This window comes from Hemicordylus capensis, chromosome 3 (assembly GCF_027244095.1).
Source record: "Hemicordylus capensis ecotype Gifberg chromosome 3, rHemCap1.1.pri, whole genome shotgun sequence".
Taxonomy (NCBI): domain Eukaryota; kingdom Metazoa; phylum Chordata; class Lepidosauria; order Squamata; family Cordylidae; genus Hemicordylus; species Hemicordylus capensis.
Genome location: NC_069659.1, coordinates 78,475,572 through 78,500,061, shown reverse-complemented (window position 1 = coordinate 78,500,061; position 24,490 = coordinate 78,475,572). Strand labels below are relative to the sequence as shown.

At 39.3% G+C, this 24,490-nt stretch overlaps 2 long non-coding RNA genes across 6 annotated transcripts in view; one reads left to right on the top strand and one right to left on the bottom strand.

The window, feature by feature from the left end:
• LOC128350672 (uncharacterized) overlaps nt 1-24,490 on the bottom strand; it is a 232,020-nt gene that overhangs the window by 2,991 nt on the left and 204,539 nt on the right. The window lies entirely within an intron of this gene.
• LOC128350671 (uncharacterized) lies at nt 3,461-6,287 on the top strand. Of its 2 annotated transcripts, XR_008319374.1 has the most exons (3): nt 3,461-4,303; nt 4,866-4,946; nt 6,152-6,287. It is a non-coding gene; the product is annotated as an uncharacterized LOC128350671 (long non-coding RNA). The 2 variants fall into 2 exon arrangements; XR_008319373.1 differs by having other exon boundaries at nt 3,461-4,946.

The following is a 24,490-nucleotide window of genomic DNA, read 5'->3' as shown; positions in this document are numbered from 1 at the left end:
TTAGACATAGACATAATGTCTATCATGGAAAGCATTAGCTAAAATACAGCAATTATGTGTGCTATACTAATTCTATAAAGCAACATTATTCACTATGCTTTAATATGCTTCTTTGTCTTGATAGAATTTGATAGAATTTGGTAGAATTTGTGTGTTGTACTGGATGATAGAACTTGAAAACTTTTTAAAGATACGTGATACAGTTGGAGAAGGCACAGCATACCATAGTAATCTGAAATATAGATTATAAATAGAGTGCCATTCTGTTCTCAAGAAGAAATTATCAGTTTTTGCTCTCCCTGTCTGTCTCCACACAGACAGATCCCAGCATGCAATGCAAGACTGCAGTACTAAGGTAGAGACTTGGAAACTTAAGTAAAACAGAAAACATGAAGGGCATCCATTTGTACAATCTTCAAACAAAAACAGCCTATACAACCATAAAAGAACAATAAAGCAAATATCAGCATATGTCTCATACAGAAGAAATTACTCACACATTCCTTACCAGCTATTACATATTTTTTTTAACCGACAAATGTTGATAATTAATCAGTTAAAGTAGAGAACAAGACAAACATACTCAGTCCAAAAATTCAAAAGAACACCAGACATGAAGAAAAAAGCTTAGGGTTGAAATCAGAACCATAAACATTACAAGTTTGTGGCATTCAACGCTGCACTTTCTGATTTATTCAAAACAAAACACATACATAGCATGACTTAAATTATGTATTGCTATCAACAACAGATGTGATAAAAACTGACTTTTTAACTGCCTCATATAGATAATATTGGTCTTCACCCCTTAATCTCGTTTTACTCAAACTCGTTCTTTTTGGGGGGGACGGGGGCTGTTCTAGCATCAGTCCTTTCTGTTATTTTTATTCACAATATTCTGAGTAAATTAATGTAATGACCTCACTGTAGCATCAGGTGGGAAAATGGACTATTTATTACTGAATCTGTTTGAATTGAAAATTGTTTCTCAATATCCTGGCTTATAAGGTTTCTCCAACACAGCTTATGCCAGCTGTGCAAATCAAAAACAACAGATGCAAATACTAGTCAAGCCTTTCCCCTTTCTTACTTTTCCCCTCAGCTTCCCCCACTCATCATCTTTGCTTTCTTCTGTATCCTCAGTGGTTAAAAATGTTAACCTACTGAGTATTAGAAGCATCTGAATAAAAAGCACGAGGGAGGAAAGGAAGCCGGGCGGGGAAAGAGATATGGCTGCACATTTTGTAAATTTATACCCAGGCAGTGAATTGGGAAAATGTACAGGTTCAAGTGCTAAGGCTTCACATGGGAGCACCTTTGGGGCTAGTGGGAAATGCAGACTAGATTGAATCAATAGTCAAGATGTCGTAATCAATCAGCTCAATGACAACTGTCATAGACTCAGGTTTAAGGTCCTTCTTGATTTCACTTTCTAATCATTAACCCATGGAAATAGCTACGTGGTCAGTCACCTTACTTTATAAAGCGGACAATGTGTTTAACATGTTTTGTCTAGATTTTCAATATATTTGTCTGCAAATTAATGGAATAAGGTTGGATTAGACACATTTCCCCCATGTGTGATTATACATTTTCCATGGCAGCATTTGTGTGTGTGTAAAATGTTTGACTGTGTATATGTGTACATAATTCCAAAAAGAGGCAGGGTGGAGCAAATAACAGTGATTAACAAACTATGCTGTGTGTTTGGAGATTATGAACATAATCACAGAATTAATCTTTCCCCACTCTCTATTAAATGTGTATAAAATAATTCTCGCCCACATCATCATCCACTTTTGTAGGATTTTGCACACATGGGCACCCACATTGTCAATCCAAGGATGTTTGGTTAAATAACCTATTTGAAACATGCCTTTCCACTCTGTGAAAAATTGTTGGCCTTTTCCAGGTCTATTCAATTCTTAAGTAACATCTTGTATATTTAAATACTAAGAACAACATGGGAAATAACAGCAGTGTTTGTTTTTTCACTGAACATTGCTTGTATATATCTCTATCTTTATCCATGCACACACACACACACACACACACACACACACACACACTTCCTTCACTACGTAGCAAGTATATTTTACTAAGCTCTAGGGAAATATAGAAAGCTTTGTATATTACAGAAGATTTAGTACATCATGTCTTTATTTCCTATTCAAGTTCCATGTGGAAATAATCTCAGGTGTTATTTGACAGAAAGATATACTTATATTTATATACCTTTGTTATATCAAATTATAATATAATGAGGGTATTATGGTATTTTTACGAACACCTGTCTTGAACAAATGAATATCCATTACCACTGTCTAAATATGAACTCGCAGCTCTGTCTCTGTATATTTTTGTATTTTGCAAGCCTCCTAATTACATCTCCCTCAAGAAACTGAGATGACAGTGTGCTCAATATGCATCTATGAAAAAAATGCAAGTGGTTTCTAATCCAAATACTATCTGTATTAAGATACTGCTAAGTAGCAGTATATAACATATTCTGATCTGTTTGCTGGCCAGTGGAAGATACATCAGAATGAGATAGCAGCAATGAATGCTAGGCATGATCCAGAAAAAATTAGGTGTGTTTGATAGCTATTTAAACAAATAGGACATCAGCACCTAATGATATGATCAAGTTTCATTCATTTCAGTCAGAGTGGGAGTAAGTGCATCTAACTTTATCAGGTTTGTGGCTAGCATTTCAAAAACTGAGCAAAATGAGGTTCAAGCTTATGCCCAATTACCTGGGACTAACCCCCACTGAACACAGAGGGACTTAGTACAAAGTAAGGATGAACAGGACAGTCCTGCAAGTGAAATAATTACATTGAAATTAATGGGTTTAATCTAAATGTAATTGAGACTAAGGTGTAAAAGCTATGATGAACATAGAGAGCCAAAGGATGTTAAATGCTCAAACGAGGCATTGCTGAGCTGCATCTTGTATACCAGATGACACTTTCTGAAATATACTATAATCCTAGGCACACTTGAGAATGGAACTTCCCTCTGAGTAAGATTGCTTATATTGAAAAATAGCCTTCCTTGTGTCCATTGCTAGCAAATAAGATTCTGTAAATGTGTGAGCCTGAAGTTATACCTTTGATAAAAGTTTATGTCCTGCAAGGTCAAACTCAAATGTTTTGAAAATATTTACCCTCTCAAACATTAATTTTTCAGTTGAAAATGACTGTTTCTCCATAGACAGCCTACATGACTCTATCATACAAGACCCCAAAAAACTGATATGCTTTTGAGGCCTTTTACTGACAGTAGCAAAAGAAGTAGAATGAACTTTGGCTCATGCCCTTTTTAGATGAAAGCAAAGAAATAGCATGAGACGGATATTAATTTCAGAGAGACGAATAAGAACTATACAGGAGCACCAGTCAGCTTGTTGAACAGCGTGACACATGCAAGGCTAAACATTGTTCTCATCATCCACAAGGGGACAGCACTTGCCTCCAGACTAGAAACACGCCATTTTCACATGAAGAGGGAAAAAGAGAGCAGCCATTGCTGCAGCTGCCAATACTGAGGTGATATTCTAGCTATTTCTTAGGTATGGGATCTAGGAAAAAGGAGTGGCAACACCTAGAGATAGATGGCTGTCAGGTGCTAGAACACATGCAGTTATGGGATGGTTTACATTTGAAGCTTATTTGCAATGCAGTGATGATATTTTTATTTCTAGAATTGAACATATATAAATACCATAGCAAGGAAGCATGCGAAAACTGCATTATTTCAGAAGTGAAAATGGACATTTTTTAAGGGAGAAAAATAAGGTGCAACAAATTTGTGATCTATGTATTTTGTATGCTCATGGTAGAGTAGCAATAATTCTGAAGCAGTACCAATAAACCAATAGCAAATTTCTTTGTAGCCTCTCAGTGTTTCTCTTTTGCAGTCTGTTCTTAGTGGGTATGTAAAACAATGTGAATCATGTCTGTAGCATAATCTCTTTACAAGGATCGATTTAGAATTTAGAAAGAGTGAGTAAATGAATGTGTATGTTGTATTGCTGTATGGATGTTCCTAAAATCTATGATAATTCTTAGAAACAAGAGAATAAAGGTTTTTAAAGAATCATTGCTAAAAATAAATGGAAAAAAATTGTTCTGTTTGCCAGATCCTGAGCTTCCCATCCTTTCCCAACTTGTACTCTTTTGTTTGCAACTGAGTTTATATATCATCACCATTTCAGACTACATACTTTTTCTTAAACATTCACTGCGTACTCATTTGAATCATGAAGATCAAACATAACACGGAACAATTCTTCAAACAGGTAAAGCAATTTTCCAACATCTACTGTGCCTGGGAGAAAAAACAATCTCCATACAAGGGGATGCTTTCTTGCTCAGTTTGCCCTTTTGTTTCCTCTAAATTAAAACATTCAAATGGCTATAGCTTAAATTATTTTAAATGTAGACATTACTGTGTTCATTCTGTATATGCAAATTTAAGTGTTATTATGTATGACACTCTTTTTTTCCTCATTCAGCTGTGGATATCAAGTTTTAAAACATGCTGCCCTGGTAAAATGGTGTGCTAGCTTTATATATATATATATATATATTCTAATCTGACAATGTTAAATAATGAATGTCATCTTAATCTTATTTGCTTGGCAGAGGCATGGGGTAGAAACTTGATATAGAATGTAAACAATGAAGAAAATTGTTACATGTTTGATTACAGTTACAAGATTACAGGAATTTAACAGCAGGATTTTCTTTGTATTAGAAATAATATTATTGCAGTTAATTATGTATTTATCTACTTATATATAGAACTTTTCAACTGAATGTATTTATGAAATGCATTATGGTTCTTTTGTTTCTTGAAAGGTCCAACTTTACTATATTAAAATACGACTTCCATAATATTTCCTGAGCACAATAAGCAGGACAACAAAACTGCAACATAAGGTACTTCTGTCCATATTTGAGCTAAAGTCTCTCCAGCCCCACTGAAATTTTTCATTTTGATTTGCTTATAATCTTCATAGAGATGACCCCACTTAGGAACAATTTGGTCTGACTGCAACTGCAGTTAGCTAGTTATACTACTGGAGGAAACAACTGGGTTTTTTTGGGGGGGGTTAGAAAAAGAATATATCTTTAGGTTATATCTCCGAAAGCGGTGAAATGCAACCTTATTTGTGGGATATTCAATGAAGAATGCTTTGAAGAATGCTTTGTAAAGTCTGCTTAGAGATATCTGTAATGATAGGTGTTTGGTTAGCAACTCAGCTGCCTGCCTAAGACCAGGAAATAGTTTAAACAATCATATACAAAGATTAAGGTATTAAGTACATGCATAAAATTAATATTTCAAACCTTGATATACAGTGAAGGTTAAAGCCCATCCTGCATTCTCATGGTTCATTCTCTTTCCCTTTAAATCAATCCAATTGATTTTTAGGGTCAGAGGCTATACCTTCATTGATCAAAGAAACAGCCTGACACAGCGAAAGAGTCTGCCAATTCCAGACAGATCAATCACACCTTTGTCTGCTTTCGATACATTATGGTTATTTATTCTGCATCTCCCTGGTTTTCTATCACATGGTTGTTCATGTAATAATGCTACTGAGGAAAATAAAAGGAGAAACATTCCATTAACAATATTTTAAGCACTTCTCTGGTATTTCTGAGGGTGGTTTACAATGGAACTTGGCCAGCTTGCTGGATTTTGTTTTTGATGTGGAACAGAATTCTTGTGCTGGTATTTAAGTCTCCTTATTGTCAGCATTTTGCAGAAGTTAATCAAGGATAAAGAATAGCCTTTGGAAAAGAGCTGATTAAAATATATTTTGAAAAGTAATTAGGTTTGCTGGAATAATACTTAAAACATATAATTGCAACAACCATCTTTTTTCAGTATTTATTCAGACATTTGTTTTTAAACTACAGTACACTTCTCTAGTTAAAAGATTAAAAAAAAAACTTCCAGCTACTGATATTTTTGTAACTATAAAACAAAACTAATTGTCTTCATGTAATAATTGTTCTAAATTATCAGCAATATACAGTAATACTTGTGGGATCTGTATTTCACATCTGTTGCAAAGAAAATCAGAATGCTGCAAATTATTCCAACTTTTTCTAATATATTTTATTTGAATTTCTAGATGGTCCATATGGATATTTGGGGTAGGAGAGGCTTCCAGTGCCCAGAAAGTGCCTTACTCTGTGGATAATGTTATTTATTGTAACAAAAGAATTTTCAAATAAATAAAGGCAGTAGACATGATTGCATTCACAAAATCCTGGCTCTCTTGTGACCATTTGGCATGACAATCCTCAGCTAATCAGAACTAGAATTTCATAGCCTAAATACAAGGCCAGATCCTGTAAAGTCCCCAGTGGTGTCTGCATGTCACTGTAGTTTACTTTCATGACTTCATGAAACATTATGCATATCATTTATAACATAATACTAGAATAAGATGCACTGCCTACTTCTAAAAACATTATTACATATTTTTAGCAATAAATCAATGTTATTTGCTAGGTCAAACTTCATACAATTAGTTTCACTTGTACTGTCTTCCACAAGTGTATGAGGTCTAGAACTGCCACATCATTTCTATAGAAAACAAAAAGCACATGAAACACAACTCTGGAATATAAAGCCATTAAGAGCTTATCAGTTTGATATAGGCTCTACGTGTAATTCTAGGCATGTCAAAAGATGAATTTTACAGCACTTAAGAGTTAAACTGAAGAAGGCGGCCTCCCACTGATAAACTACAAAGCCCAATAAGACAGAAAGTCTACTGACACTCTCAAAGATGGAAGACCTTTAAAACATTTGCAGGCTGACAAACAGTATCCAAAAACATACAGTTTCTTCTGTGAAAAAAATTAAAATTGAATGCACATTTCAAAGAAGTTTTGAATAAGACTATTTGTCCAGCTTCCTTTGCAAAGGCTGTGTATAAAACAGCACCATAAACACTTTCATTTCCCACACAATGGCTAAACAATGAGTCTTCTTTTAGCCATTTAATCTGGTAATTTATTTTTTCAACCATCACATAAATCGAAACACAGCTGTAACCAATGACTTGCAGATTCACTTCCCTGCCAGCTGGATTTTGTTCTGCTGAAGCAGCAAGATTTTTACATTGTTCACTACTGTGCATCTGGAGAAATCACTAAGGATCAAAGGTGACTAGAAAAGCTCTTTAAATAAACTCAACCAACAGTGAAGATCAGCTTCAGTATCTACAGAATGAACATACAATGCCATGAACTAACCCTTAGTTAGTCAGATTCAAAATCTATTGAAACAATTTGAAATTTGTTGTTACACTTTAGAATGAAAGCAAGTATTTCCTGAAAGTTTTATCTCAAAGTGCAGTTCTGCAAGACACTCACAGCTGATTCTTCTCCCTTACCATTTACCAAGACAGAAGCACTAAAATAATTGTTGAGGCTACCTGCATTATTGCTTACATAGCCATCTCATTTTCCAAAGTGCCGTTTAAGCCCAGCCCACCATTTCCAGCCATCATAACACTGCTGTTTGAAATAAAACCTCTTGGAAACATGGTTCCCACATCAAGCTATGTAAAGTGGCTCAAACAAGCAAGCATTCATGTGGTACAGTTCCCTCATGTGACAGAACTACCTGATTGTAGTTTATGTAGGACATAGATGGTGTGCTCCATCAGTGCCATCAATAAATGGCAATCCAGAAAACAAATAGTGTAATGCCAGATGATACCAGCAGAAAGGATAGCCAGGAAGTGCAGGCATCTTTGTGGTGACTCTACTCCCCTTCACTGATAAAGATGAGCCAGACAGAAATAGAACTTAAATCTAGGGATGTGCGAAACGTTTTGGATATAAAACGTTTTGTACCCAAAACAGCCTGTTTCTGGTGTTTTGTAGACCCATTTTCCAGATCCAAAAGTTTTGTATACAAAACAAAACGTCCCTGTTTCGGCTACAAAACGTTTTGTTGTTCCGGACCTCCATTTTGTGGTGATCTCTGAGTCAGTCTCCATTTTGTGTTTGACATCTCTTTGAATTTCCCACACTTCCAGCCTTCTGATCGGTGACCTAAATCATGGGCTGACCTGCTGACAATTCCCTCCTTGTTCCGCATTGGCTCTTTTGCTTCTTGCCACTCTTTACTGACCCCACATTGGCCAGGGGAAGGATTGCTAACCCATGGGGTGCTGGGTTCTGTTGATTCTGTGGTGTTCTGAGTGTAGATTTTCTGGTAGCATATGAGAGTGGATTCTTGTTTTTCACTGAAAATCTCATATGCTACCAAAGAATCTACAATGAACACCTCAGAAACAACAAAACCCAGTACCCCACGGGCTTGTGGGTATGGGGGTGGTTGGCACCCTATGTGCAATACACAACCCCTCACTCTGGGCAACCCCAGTGCCCCCCCAAGTGGAATTATGGGGCTGCTGAAACCTAAACCTCCATTATTCCCTATGGGAGAAATCTTAGACACGTAAACTTCATCAAATAACAAAAGATCAGCCCTTTGCCCAATTTCTTTGAAATAATTCTGGAAGTTTCCTTGCCCCCATTGGGCACTACCACCCACCACACTCCGCTCTGGGTCATCCCTTTCCCCTTGATTTGAAGCGATACATTTGCTGGAATCTCCATTATTCCCTATGGGAAAATTCTTAAAGATGTGTAAACTTAAAAAATTCACAAAAAATCAGCCCTTTGCCTAATTCCTTTGAAGTTTGGCTGCTAGCTTCCACCCATTGGACGCTACCACCACCACCCACTCTTTTTGCCCTGGGACCCTTTTTAAAAATCCAAATAGATTCAGATTCAGATTTGGAAAATTCAGCTACAAAACAAAACAGGGCTGATTCAGATTCAGAAAATTTGGGTACAAAACAAAACGGGGGTGTTTCAATTCGGATACAAATCAAAACAAGAAAATTCCAAAATGCACAACCCTACTTAAATCAAATTCACAAAATAAAATAATCAGATGTCAAATATCTGTCTTTTGGAATAAAAATTTAACATAAGAATTCAAAATTTGATTAAATTAAAGCTTTAAAGTAATGGTCACATTTGGGGGCATCTCAACTTAAAAGCATATTATAGACTGGAAAAGGTGCAGAAAAGTACAACCAAAACTACCAGTGGGTTGAAACATCTTCCTTATAATAAAGGCAAAAACATTTGCAGTTTTTCTTATTTGGAATAAAGATGACTAAGAGGGGATATGAATGACAGAGCTTTATAAAAGTATGCATACTGTGAAGAAATTGGTCAGACAGAATTTTTCTTTAATATTTGAATTTGGGGGGCATCTAATAAAAGTGACTGGCAGTTCAATTCAGACAGAGAAAGTGTAGTACTTCATCACAATTTATAATTAATTTATTCAAAACATTTGCTTCCTCAGTATCTGTCAATAGCCTGATAGCTTTAAATCACAGCCCTGATAGAAATCGGAGCTTCATAGACATTAAGGATTTGGAAGTGAGCCCACAGCTGATCACAGAACCAATCACAGACAATCATCTTGTCTTGTTGGACAAAAGAGTCACCCAGCCTGCTCTCCCTAGCCAGGCCAGCAACTTCACCTCTTGGCTCAAAGCAGGGCAGCCATCTAGCTCCCAAGCCAGCTTCTTTGCATGCTGGCACACTGGTGTCCGCACAGGCTCCCATTTACTTGCTGTTCTCTATAACTACAAACATTTATAGACTGCTTTTCAACAGACAGTTTCCAGTGCTTTTCAAAGAAAAATAAATAATAAGATGCTCCCCTGTCCCCAAAGGGCTCACAACCTAGAAAGAAACACCAGCATCAGCCTCTGAAGGACTGCTGTGCTGGGGTTGGACAGGGCCAGTTGCTCTCCCCGTGATAAACAGAAGAGATTCACCACTTTAAAATGTGCCTTTTTACTCAGCAGGGATAGCTGCTAATGGAGTCAAGTCAGTTATCTAACTGCTACCTTCTCACTGCCACCACCACTGCCACCACATCAAGGAAGCAAGAGGCACCTACCGGATCCACATATCCGTGCTCCTGCAGAATGTGATCATCATGGCTCTGTGACTTGCCACTAAAGTGGAACCTGAGTGGTGTAGTGGTTAGAGTGCTGGACTAGGTCCGGGGAGACCCAGGTTCAAATCCCCATTCAGCCATAAGACTTGCTGGGTGACTCTGGGCCAGTCACTTCTATCTCAGCCTAACCTACATCACAGGGTTGTTGTGAGGAGAAACCTAAGTATGTAGTACACCACTCTGGGCTCCTTGGAGGAAGAGTGGGATATAAAATGTATAACAACAACAACAACAACCACTTCCCCATTGGAAATCGGTAGGGAGAGGAAAGGGACAGAGGAAGAGAATCTGCTCATGAGAGCAAAGTGTTCTGAGCAAACAAAACATTCCAGCTACTCCCCAGAACATTGGACACCACAACACATACAAAAAAAGTTGTTTGGTCCCCCAAATAGTCGTAACCCTATCACTACTGGCACTTTTGCACTTGGTGCTCAGCTACATCCTTCTACTCTAGTAGAGTACTTCTGGAGTGCTGGTGAGTTCCAGAAAGTATTTAAGCACTTGTGCAAAAGTGCCCACCCTTTGGAGAAAGCAAGCAACAGCATGGAGGCTAACGCTGTATGCAGCCAAATGTTGGGAGCACTGGCGGTACACTGCTCTGGCTGTCATCCACTGACAGGAAAGTGAGATATACATTTTAGAACCAAATAGAAGTAAAGGAGATCTGCAACAAAATGTTGCAGTATAATACTATAGATCCGGCTCCTAACAGCCAGCCTGAAATAGGAGCTTTGTGATACTGTTTGGGCCTTGTGGGTAGTGATGTGCATGAACCAGTCTAGATGCCCTTTTATGGGGCCTCCGAACTGGTTTGAACATCTGGCAGTTCAGCTGGTTCAAAGATTGAGGGATATCTTTAAGGATAGGGAAGGGAGCTCTTACCCCTCCTGTCACATTTCCCATGCTGGCGCTGCCTTTTAAAAATGCCCGGTGGGGCAGCAGAGTACCTCCTTGGCACCCCAGTGGCTCCTCAGACTGGAAGTGCCGATGCACGTGCGCACATCATGTGTGCAAAAGTTGCATGTGTGCACAACATGCTCATGTGCACCGGGCACTTCCAGCCACATCAGGTCTGAGGAAGCACCGGGGCAGCAAGGAGGTACACTGTCCATGCACTGGACCATTTTAAAAGGCAGCACCGGCAGTGGAAATGTGGCGGGGGGATAAGAGCACCCTCCCTCGTCTTTAAAGATATCCCCCCATCTTTGAACCGGCAGGCGCCGGTTCCATGAATACCTCTACTTGTGGGATGTGTGTGCTCTTTTCCCATTCCTCCTTCCTGAAATATCACTGTAAATTAGGGATGCACATTTTGGAATTTCCTTGTTTCGATTTGTATCCTAATCGAAACAACCCCATTTTAATTGGGCAAAGGACTGATATTTTTTGTGAATATTTTAAGTTTACGCATCTTTAAGAATTTTTCCATAGGGAATAATGGGGATTCCAGCAAATGTATCATTTCACAGCAAGGCGAAAGGGGTGGCCCAGAGTGGAGTGTGGTGGGCGGTAGTGCCCAATGGAGGCAAGGAAGCTACCAGAATTATTTCAAAGGAATTGGGCAAAGGGCTGATTTTTTGTGATTTGTTGAAGTTTACATATCTTTAAGATTTCTCCCATAGGGAATAATGGATGATTCAGCAGCCCCATAATTCCACTTGGGGTGCACTGGGGTTGCCCAGAGCAAGTGGTTGTGTATTGTACGTAGGGTGCCAACCACCCCCATACCCACTAGCCCATGGGGTACTGCATTTTGTTCTTTCTGAGGTGTTCAGTGTAGATTCTCTGGTAGCATATGAGATTTTTCAGTGAAAAACAAGAATCTGCTCTCATATGCTACCAGAGAATCTTACACTCAGAACAGCACAGAAACAACATAACCCAGCACCTCATGGGTTAGCAACCCATGTGGGTGGTTGGCACCCTATGCGCACTACACCACCACTCGCTCTGGGCCACCCTGGTGCCTCCCAAGTGGAGTAATGGGGCTGCTGAAACCTCCATTATTCCCTATGAGGGAAAATATTAAAGATGCATAAATTTTAACAAATCACAAATAATCAGCCCTTTGCCCAATTCCTTTGGAATCTGGGTGGTGGCAGACTGGCAGGCACCCATTGGGGCACTACCACCCAACCCACTCTTCTGCCCCTGAATCCATTCCCAGGCTGACATGCAGTAGCCATAGCAGGCTGGGCTCATCATCGCAACTTGAGGAATGCAATGCTACAAACTGTTCTCTCTCTCTCTCTCTCTCTCTCTCTCTCTCTCTCTCTCTCTCTCTCTCTCTCTCTCCAATGAGGCAGAATGGCGACTACTAACTTGCTGAATGAGTTGAAAACCCCTCCTTGAAATCCCTCCATCCTTGCCCCTTCTTCGACTCTTCCCCTGGCCAATGTGGGGTCAGTAACAATGGCAAGAATGCAAAAGAATGGTAAGAAGCAAAAGAGCCAATGCGGAACAAGGAGGGAATTTTCAGCAGGTCAGCCCATGCTTTAGGTCACCAATTGGAAGGCTGGAAGGGTGGGAAATTCAAAGAGATGTCAAACACAAAATGGAGACTGACTCAGAGTTCACCACAAAATGGAGGTCTGAAACAACAAAATGTTTTTTAGCCGAAACAGGGAACGTTTTGTTTTGTATACAAAACTTTTGGATCTGGAAAATGGGTGTTTTGTCTCCAAAACACCCGAAATGGGCTGTTTTGGGTACAAAACATTTTGTATCTGAAACGTTTAGCACATCCCTACTGTAAATTACAGGAAGGGTCGTCCTGCTGTCCCTCTCCTCCCAACCCTAATACCTTTGCCTTCAGAATACTTCATTTGCAAAATGCAGGAACAGGTGGTGCAAAGAGCACCTCCATACATGCAAGATATACATCCACAGGCTCAATAAAATCAGATGAACGGAGGCTGGGAGTGCCAGCATGTTTCATATTCCCATCCACATTTTCACCTGATCATCTGAAAAGGTCTCTTGAACAAATGCATGGGAGGAGAGCTGGTCCCATAAGCTAAGCATGACTTGTCCCATAAGCTAAGCAGGGTCCATCCTGGTTGCATATGAATGGGAGACTTGATGTGTGAGCACTGTAAGATATTCCCCTTAGGGGATGGAGTCACTCTGGGAAGAGCATCTAGGTTCCAAGTTCCCTCCCTGGCTTCTCCAAGATAGGGCTGAGAGAGATTCCTGCCTGCAGTCTTGGAAGACCCGCTACCACCAGTCTGTGAAGACAATACTGAGCTAGATGGACCAATAGTCTGACTCATTATATGGCAGCTTTCTATGTTCCTTCCTATCAAATGCTGGTGCAAAACAGTAATTTTTCACTGAATAAGCATTCGTAGAGAGAATAGTCCAAGAGGATAATGGGGTGGAAGGAAGGGCAAACAGGTTTTAGCACTAGCAGTAGCAAATAACATTATATGAAGACAGATCAGAAAAGGCACACCATCTCCTTTCCACCCTATCATTACCCTGTCCCCTGCTAATTGAGCAAAGAGGCACCTTTTAAAAGTGGTGGTTCTCTTTATTTAGCGTAGGGGAGCAACTGGCCCTATCCACCCACCAGCACAGCATCCATCCAGTGATTGTTGCTGGTGTCTTTCTTATGTTTCCTTTTTTAGACTGTGAGCCCTTTGGGGTCAGGGAGCCATTTAATTAATTAATTAATTAATTTCTGTATGTAAACCACTTTGGGAACTTCGGTTGAAAAGCGGTATATTAATCTTCATCATATATATCTACTTCAATAGCAGATACATATAGTAGATCCTCCTCCCATTGCTGTTTAGTGACACTGAACAAGTAGTTCACCACCACTGCAACTGTGGAATAGATATGGGGGATCAGTTTGGTGAATGTACCACATAAAAAATGTCCCTCCCTAATTTGCATGACAGGCAGATCACTTTTAGCTGAACTCCATCTATCAATGGAGAATGAAGAACATGAATATGGTAGCATGAAGGAAATAACTAGAGCAAAGCAATGAGCTGCTTCATATATTTGCCTTATAGAGGAACTTCCACATGGTTGCTTTAAGATCACCATTATGCCACTGTTTGTCTATGGCAATTGGGCCTTCTATCTAGTGATTTTTATATCTAGTGACATTTATTTAAATATTGGTGAAACCATATCAAACCAGGAGACTCTTGATCACGAATACTGATAGTTACAAAACTGCCCTTGACATCTTGAATTTCACACAATAAATTGATTACAATGCACAATTTTGAAAAGGCAATCATAAAAGCAAATCAGCAGCTTCTCTGGGATGTAAATAAAAGCAAATGTCAAAGGCACACAATCTGTAGTTTGGATAACTTTTCAAATAAAGAGCAGAGATGGAATGTTTGTTTTCATCTGAGTGGTTTCATGCATACACTGGACTTGTATAAAAATATAAAATGATAAAAATTGACCAAACCAAACTATTAGTCTGAATCCTATTCTACAATCTATTTAAACTAAAGTGCCAGGATATTAAACAAAATGTAGTACCAATGATTTCACAAGGATTAATTCAATTTAAATCTGATAATATTAACTTAACTAAGTTGTTAAAATTTCTTTGAGATGCATGATAGGGCATATCTAGCTTACATAGATATGATGATGAATATTTTGAAATGTACTTTTTATCTATTAACATGCAGTTATTTATTTGATAAAGAACATGATAATAAATTAAAGTGCAAGAGTTTAGGAAAGTGCCAGAAAAAGCAAAAATATATAAAATGATGATTCACAAATATCAATTATCTGGAAATTCTGTACCAGATGGAAAGTAACTTCATTTTAACTTCATTCTCCTATTATTCTAAAGTAACTTCATTACGAAAGTAACTTCATTTTAAATCCAGTTCTCAGGATTATTTTTATCTCGGGCATTTTTTTTAATGGATAACCATTTTTCTCCTGATACATCCTGAGCTAATTACAGCATTTTCAAAATGAACAAACAAAGGTAAACACTATACTAATTTGTTTGCACTCCATACTCACCTAACTTTTCCTTGATGAAACTGTCTGGGAGAATATGTTAGGTTCAAATGATGAGCTGAAGCAAGTGAGACACCAAAACTAGATACGGCCAAGGACAGGTAAGCCAAGGAGTAGCTGTACCCAAGTCCAGATCTGGCGTATCTTCGCAGTTTAGGATCTCTGATGTGAGTGTGAACAAGGAACTGGAGAACTGTGAAAGTGGAGCCAACAAATGCAGTCCTCTATTGACCATGCAAAAGAAGAATGCCACAGTCCTATACAGGCATTTCCCAACTTACAAACACCTGACTTACAAACAAAGCTCCATAACATATTACATTAATGAAGTTCCCAACTTACAAACGCCAACCACACATACAGACAAGTCATCCCTGATAGGAACTATATGTGTTCGAAGTTATAAACATCCAACTTACAAATGAACATTTGGAACTTCTTGTTTGGAAGTTGGGGACTTCTTGTATTTAAACCAAGCCTTCTAAACAGAGGCCCTACATGGCCAGCTAACCAACATGGCTCAGGTCAATGTTTGCACATGCCTACCCACTTCTGCTGTTTAAGAGGTTTCTAAGGCCTAAGTATACAAAGCCCACAACTACTCAATAGACATTTTCCCATGGATGTCCACAGTGAGGTGCAGAAGAGGACACTTTCTCCTATTATTCTAAATTTACTAGATAAATAAAAGTGTGTGTGTCATATATATATATATATATATGAAAGTTCTAGCCTCACAAATTATTATTATTATTATTATTATTATTATTATTATTATTATTATTATTATTATTAACAACAACATTTTATATCCTGCTTTTCCTCCAAGGAGCCCAGGGTGGTGTACTACATACTTAAGTTTTTCCTCACAACAACCCTGTGCAGTAGGTTAGGCTGAGAAAGAAGTGACTGGCCCAGAATCAACCAGCAAGTATCATGGCTGAATGGGGATTTGAACTTGGGTCTCCCCAGGTTCAGCACTCTTGTCCACTACTCTAACCACTAATGAGCAGGGGGGCTACATAAATTTTTGTTACTATTCCTAGTAAAGGAATAGTAACTCTTGTTGCTAGGACGGGATTCTCTGTATTGTTCTAAAGGAGGTCCTAAGACAGTAGCCCCCTGTTCAAGTTAAAGTTCTGCTCTGTACTGGCTGCTTCTGATTTGCGCCTGCAAATCTTACAAGATATGGATACTCCAGGAAAAGAAATGCAAATTGTTACATGCAACTCTCAGTTCTCTGGGTGAACAGGAGTTCCAGGGGTACAGAACTTCTCAGATTCTGGCTTCCTTTGGAGAGGCTATCACTGGAGGCATATGGTGTATTTCTAACATTTGGTTTATGTTACCATAATAACATACAAGTTGAGTAATAGATGGACTTGAGATAGTGGAGTGCATCCAACAGCAGCAATGGGTTACATAAAAAAATAAAACCTACACCCTAGGATGTTTCACATCTCTGTTTTCTTATCTTTTATTTCAGTTTCTGTTCAAAATAATGTATAAGCACATCAGTCTGTCAGTCAGTCTGTTCCACTCACTCAGAAGCTGCCTGTCTCTGTTACTTTGGTTTTTTTCAATGCATGATGTAGAAATACATGCTATCTTACAAGAGCCGAATAGCTTCCTCATTCTAGGTAAGTGTCTCATTATGAATACTCCACAACCATTAGCTCACTTAAAGAAACATGAACGCTTAACAAAGTCAGCCAGCATTCACGGCTCATCACAATATATACATGATTGTTAACAAGTTTGTATAAACGTCTTTAACCATGACCTACAACTTAGCTTCAGTTTCTCCTTTGTTATAATGGGCTTGCCTGTAATTGCTCAGTACAGTCTTGCCTGAACCCTGGCCAATTTTAACTTGCACAGGTTGGGACCTTGCAGAAGGCCTTCAATTCCAAAGACTTTCCAAAGGCTGGTCTTAGTCTATGCTTTCTTCTTTCCTTGAGAAGAGACAACAGAAGACCTGCACTGCAGCCATTTTACGTCTGTTTTAGAGACAAGATCCCAGGTATGTGCTGGGATCAGGCCAGGGAGAGAAGGGAGATGATGGTTCATATGTTCAGAGCTCTCTGGTCCCCTAAATCTATGGCTGTTATAGTTAACTGGTGGTGATAGAAAAACACTCTGTTTATACTGAGCATTCTGCATAAGTGAGATTTCTGTGACTGGGGGCTATGGAATTCAAACTAGGATATGGTTCTAAACCAGGACTGCACAACTCAAATGACCTGGCGGGCCAAAACCAACCGTGACTTCATTCATGGGGGCCAAGGTCAATTCCTAGGGTGCTGATTATTAGAGTAACACTTAATATCAATCAATCAACCAATCAACTGAATTAAAGTGAAATGAATTAAAAATGAATTTAAAATGAATTTAACCAATATTTAACTTTTGATGTTCTGGCAGGCCATGATTGTTTTAAATTAATATGAAATAAGTTGAATTAAAATTCATTCTAATAATATAAATATTATACAATCTGTACAAAATACATAATAAAATGCATTGTTCTTCCTTTCCACCTCTGCCAAATCATCACACAAAACATGGAACACTTTTAAGGGGGGAGAAATGAGAACCTCTTCTCATAATTTTGGAAAAGAATAGAGAAGGGGAAAGAAAGATGGAAAGGATGCAGCAGGAGGCTTTGCCAGAGAGAGAGAGAGAGAGAGACTGAGAATGAGAATGGAGCAGTCTTGGTGGGTGTGTGAGAGAGTGAGCATGGAGCAGTCTTGGTGGAGAGAGAGAGAGAGAGAGAGAGAGAGAGAGAGAGAGAGAGAGAGAGAATGGAACAGTCTTGGTGGGAGGGAGAGAGAGAGAGAGAATGGAGCAGTCTTGGTGGGAGGGAGGGAGAGAGAGAATGGAGCAGTCTTGGTGGGAGAGAGAGAGAGAGAGAGAGAGAGAGAGAATGGAGCAGTCTTGGTGGGTGAGAGAGAGAGAATGGAGCAGTCTTGGTGGGAGGGAGAGAGAGAGAGAGAATGGAGCAGTCTTGGTGGGTGGGTGAGAGAGAGAGAATGGAGCAGTCTTGGTGGGAGGGAGAGAGAGAGAGAGAATGGAGCAGTCTTGGTGGGAGGGAGATAGAGATAGATAGAGAATGGAGCAGTCTTGGTGGGTGAGAGAGAGAGAATGGAGCAGTCTTGGCGGGGGAGAGAGAGAGAGAGAGAATGGAGGAGTCTTGGTGGGTGAGAGAGAGAGAATGGAGCAGTCTTGGTGGGAGGGAGAGAGAGAGATTGAGATAATGGAGCGGTCTTGGTGGGAGAGAGAGAGAGACCCGAGTGTCGCTCTGGTTTCTGCCGCTGTGCGCCACTGCTGCCGTGGGGGAAGGTAAGGAAGAACACCCGCACCCCTGCAGCCATCTCCTCGGCCATGCAGCGGCTGGAATTTTTTTTTAAGGAGATGTTTTTTAAGCAGCAGGGGGAGGAAGAGGAAATAGCCCCGGGGGCGGATAAGGAAATAGCCCCGGGGGCCAGGAAAAAAGGCCTCGTGGGCCGCATCCGGCCCCCGGGCCGCATGTTGTGCAGGCCTGTTCTAAACCCTGGGAACTTCTTACTGAAATCAAGCCTTTTCTTAGGACAAGTTATTATTAACTTAAAACTTAATAATAAGGTAATTCATATGACCACAAGGGGGTGGGCTGGCGAAGGAGACTACCTGCCTTTCCCCAGATGACCAGAGCCTGATCAGCGCTTTGCCACCCGTGCACTCACACATGCAGCACAACAAGTGACAAGCGGTGATGAAGAGGAATGAAGCCGGGCCACCAGGTATCCCACAATGCACCACACAAGCATTGCTGCCTAGCCGCTCCTTCCCCCAAGCTCTCTGGTGAAGATGGCTGCTGGCAGCCTAAGGAGCAGCTGCGGGCAGTGCAACAACCCATATAACCAGGGAGCATGGTAGGAGAGAGATGCTTGTTGTCCTACTTCACTTTTAGCCTGGGTTTAAATTCAAGGCTACCCGGGAGAGGAATGGAGGGACTGGGAACGATCCCAGTGTTTCACAAGACTAGCCATGTCCTACCAAGGAACGACCTTACTGAATGACCTTACTGTGAACGACCTTAGTGTATGGTATCCATACAGATCTGGTATCAGGTTTGTGTTATCATGTTTTATGTAGTTACTTATCAATAACTTATATAAACAGTTTTATTACCTGCCTTCAGAAAAAAAAGCTGTATATAAATATTTTAAATAGATAAATAAGGCACAGTTCTTAATTAAGATTATTTTCTCCCGGGGTCATCTTAAGGATTATTATTTATTTATTCTTTATTCAATTTCTATACCGCCCTTCCAAAAAGGGCTCAGGGCAGTTTACACAGAGAAATAACAAACAAATAAGATGGAACCCGGTCCCTAAAGGGCTCACAATCTTAAAAGAAACATAAGGAAAAGATGGATGACGAAGATTAGGATGAAAAAGATTAAATGCTATGTCCTCTCTGAGAAATATTGATTCTTCCCCTTTCCATCCAGTCTGAGGAAAGAGTTTCTGTATAGTTCAAAAGCTCACATAAATATTATGAAGTTTCATCCTGATAAGGGTTTTGTTTTTCTGTATGTCATTTCCCTCCTCTCTAAGTTTACTTCAAACGTGTAAACTTATTTGGTCCATTTTAAAAAACTAACTGTAGGTAACAAAAACATTATTCTACTAATCCAGAGCAGCCTTTAGAAGACCATTCTGTGGTTTATTATTTATTATTATTATTTATTTAATTTATAGCCATTTATAGATGTGATCCCTGAAGCAGGGTTGATTATACTTAGCTTGGTTATTCAGTAGTGAGGGAAATTCACTCTGCATATGTCCAGAGGCACTTTCCGGCATGCAAAGTCCCAGGAATGCTAATGTAGCTGGTGAATTTATATATATGCTTTAGAGATAAAGAAGGCGGATATCATTGTGATTATTCATAGGAGGAAGGCTGCTAAATCCGGAAGCAAGCACTGGCACAATAAAAATGCATAAATATGGAATTGATATGTGCTACACATACAAACAACAACAACAGCAGCAGCAGCAGCAAATAATGTTTATATACCACTTTGCAACAAAAGTTTCCAAAGCGGTTTACATAGAGAAACAATAAATAAATACATAAATACATGAATGAATGGAATGAATGAATAAGATGTATCCCTGTTCCCAAAGGGTTCACAATCTAAAAAGAAACATAAGGCAGATACCAGCAACAATCACTGGAGGTATGCTGTGCTGGGGGTGAATAGGGCCAGTTGCTTTCTCCCTGCTAAATAAAGAGAATCACCAGTTTTAAAAGGTGCCTCTTTGTCCAGTTAGCAGGGGTTATACAAACAGTATAAGACACACATAGGACACATGAAGCTCAATTCCAAAATTCACCAGTGGCCACTGGAGTTTGTCCTCCACAAAAATTATTCATTTCAATGCCCTTGGGGGCCCTTTTCCATAGCATCCAATTCAGGAGACTTTCTGATTTCAGTGTGTGCTCTTCTGTTATCTGCCTTATTTGTTTGTATGTATGTAATATTTATATCCCGCCCCTCCAGTGCACTACTGCTCGGGGTGGTTCACAACATTAATAAAAGAGGTAAAAAGTAAAATAAGATTAATACAGTTAAATCAGTTAAGTTAAAATACCAGGCTGAAATCCCATTTAAAATTTCAATTTTTAAAAAAGTTTCAAATTAAAAGTTATTTTAAAAGTGAAAATAGAGGACTATAAAAAGGACAACTATATAAGAAGGAGAACTATAAAACTAAAGAACCAACCAGATATAATCAGCGGACAACTTACAGGGGACCCATGTATTTCCTACAGTGTTAGGGACAGATATAACTTATTGCTGTGAAACATAGCCCTACTCAGACAGGAATGCATCAAGGGAGGCAGTAGCAGGACTGTGTATGTTGACTTGTGCCCAACTTATACATCAGCTAAATGTCTGCATGAAGCTTGTGCCAGGGGTGGCCCAAGGTACCAAATGCTGATGGGTGGACAGCCGCCTTTCAAGTTTTGGAAATGGTGGGGGATGTGGGGAAGGGATGGCTGCCAGCAGCCTCGCCTTGGTCTTTCTACAAACTATGTAAAGAGAGTGAAGAGACAAGGGCAACCTTCTCTCTTCCACAAGCTCCTTGCAAAACTTGCAAGGGTCAGTTCAGTCCCAAAGAGTGGCTCCTCACTTCTAGTCCTGAAATGTCTGGCTCTGTGCCTGCATAACTAGTTGTTGTTGTTTCTTCTTCTTCTTCTTCTTCTTCTTCTTCTTGCCTGTTATTATTATTGTTGTTTACACAGTCAGACAGGTGTTATTGACTGGTTTGTTTTATCCAGAGTCCTTCCCAAGGACCTGGGATGGCTGAATTTTATTATCAATGTTGTTGCTGTTATTATTATCGATATCATCGCAGAATATAGGCTGTTCCCAGTAATGTTGCTTTTTGTAATTGGCTGATGGTGATTTATGTGGATGATGATGATGATGATGATGGTTGTTGTTGTTGTTATATTATTATTTTGCACAGTATGGAAATTCAACTCTATTTAAAAAGAAAAAGCATCTGGTAGGGGCAGGGGGGGTTGCATTTTCTAGCAGAGCAGTGGGGTGTGAATGATGATGTCCTTTATGTCTAAGCCATTTTGGGGGGGCTCAAAACTTTTCTGCAGCTGTTTTTTTCTCATGCACATTTCCAAATGCACATTTATACACATTTAAAGGTTAAACATTTTTAAGATTATGAATTTAATCGTATAAATCAGGTAGTCAGAGACAGAAGAACAGTTAACAGAAAGGATAAAGAGTCCATTTTGCTCATACTTCTGTGACCAAAACTGCAGCCTTCTTCATGAAAGAAAAAATTCAGGGGTTTGCTGAAGACATTTGTAATGCATAATTTCCCTCTTAAGACTGAGGGCCAAGTGTCTTAAGAAGCGACTTAATATACAGATCATTTGTTTGTTGCCAAAGAGCATCCACAGGGGGCACCAATATAGGTTCGGACCATAGCACTGGAAGAAGGGGCAATTTGAGCCTTTCCATTGACCACAGTCCCAATCTGCCCCCCCCCCACCTCTGGGCTCTGGCAGCTGTTTACCAAAACAAACAAGCAAGCAAAAAACCCAAAACAAACATATATTGAGGGCCAATGTGTTTTAGATTGCCTTTAAAACAATCTGTAAAAAGAGAAAACATGCATATTTGCTTTCTACAGATTGTCTTAAAGGCAATGGTGTAGTGGTTAGAGTGCTGGACTAGGACCAGGGAAATCTGCATTCAAATCCCCATTCAGCTATGAAACTCACTGGGTGACTCTGGGCCAGTCGTGTATCTCTCAGCCTAACCTACCTCACAGGGTTATTGTGAGGATCAACATAACCATGTACACCACTCTGGGCTCCTTGAAGGAAGAGTGTGATATAAATTATAATATAATATAATATAATATAATATAATATAATATAATATAATATAATATAATATAATATAATATAATATAATATAATATAATATAATACCCTGTCCTATATTATATTATATTATATTATATTATATTATATTATATTATATTATATTATATTATATTATATTATATTATATTATATTATATTACACAAGGCTTAATATCCTGCCTCAGATCAGAAACACCAGGAGGTTCTTCAGACCTGTCTTTTAGTTCACATCTCCTCCCAAATGGAGGTTTGTGTTCATATACTGGCGAAATTTAACCCAGTCTCTGCTATCAGGGAGCACTTCACACACAATTTTGGTTTTTCATTACATGTTAGTGTATGGCCCAATTTATATCCGGAGTGAAAAAATTGACTGTTTGTGTCGGTTTTTTGGAGCAACTTTGAACTCACAATAAACTCATGGTAACGCCTGCTGTCTGAAAATGCCCGTTTTCCCTTTAAAACAATGCTTAAATACTAGTTTGAGGGGGGAAATGCCATTCAGAAGGTATTATTGTTTTAACAGACTACCCAAGTTTGAAATGTCTTCAGGCGACACTGTCAGGTTATGCCCATGCTCTGTAAAACCAATAACCAAATATCTGTCTTCTGATTTTTGAGAAAATCTCAGTTTTCCAATTTCAGAGAAATGACATCAGGCATTCTGGCTGATATCCAGAGACAGTATCAAGCACAATCCAGGCATTATGGCAAAGCCCAGAAGTTGGAGTGCCAGAGGAGTCACACAGATGATAAGCCTCACTAGGTGAATGACACTCGCTTACATTTTGTGCAGAGGTTTGCAAGACCAAGGACGTGCACTGACATTTCTTCCGTGCCACTCTGCATCCCATCTGCACTGCTACCAAAGTTGGGCAGACTCCATACCTACAAACGAGTGCATCATCACACTTATGGTGGTACCTATTCGTCTGAGTAAAAGAAATAAATCAGATGTTGACATCTGTTTGGTTCATTGCATCACAAGTGTGATGATGCATTCTGTAGTAGGCGCGGAACCTCCCCACCTTCAATAGCAGCATGGGTGGGCTGCAGAGTGGTGCAGAAGCTGGTCTCTTAGCCCAATCATTGGTCCCACTCCCTTGGACCTACAGATCTCTGTGCAGAATGTAAGCCACTGAATTCAGGATTCATGTAGGGCCACCGGAACAAAGAAGCAAACTTGGTTGATCCCCACTTTAAGAACATATATGATTTAGGACATATATGATTTACTTTGTTGCCTATGCAGTATTCTTTATTCGCTTGAATTTAAGTCCTCCCTTTCCCATCCATTTTAAGAGAGGAGGGGTGTGTGTGTATGTATCTATATCTATATCTATATCTATATCTATATCTATATCTATATCTTGTGTATTTCCTAGGTAGAAATATCAGGCCAAAACTACTTATTAATTTTTTTTCCTTTTTTCCCCACTTACATTTATATACCACTCTCTATAGCCGGAGCTCTCTAAGCGGTTTACAATGATTTAGCATATTGCCCCCAACATTCTGGGTACTCATTTTACCGACCTCGGAAGGATGGAAGGCTGAGTCAACCTTGAGCCCCTGGTCAGGATCGAACTTGTAACCTTGTAACCAGGATCGAACTTGTAACCTGGTTACAGGGCGGCAGTTTTACCACTGCGCCACCAGGGGCTCCTCCCAATTTGATTATTGTTACTATTATTTATCATATTTTTACACCGCCCAAAACTTACATCTCTGGGCGGTTTACAAGAAGATTAAAAGTAAAACATTAATTAAAAACAAAAACAAAAAATTTAAAAGCAAGAAATTTAAAACACAATTTAAAATTTTAAAACAATATTCTAAGAACAACATTAAAACAATCAAAACAATATCAGTTAAAATGTCAGTTCTGGGTGAAAAAAGTCTCTTTAGAGTCTGGGTGAAGAAAGTCTCTGGTGAAGA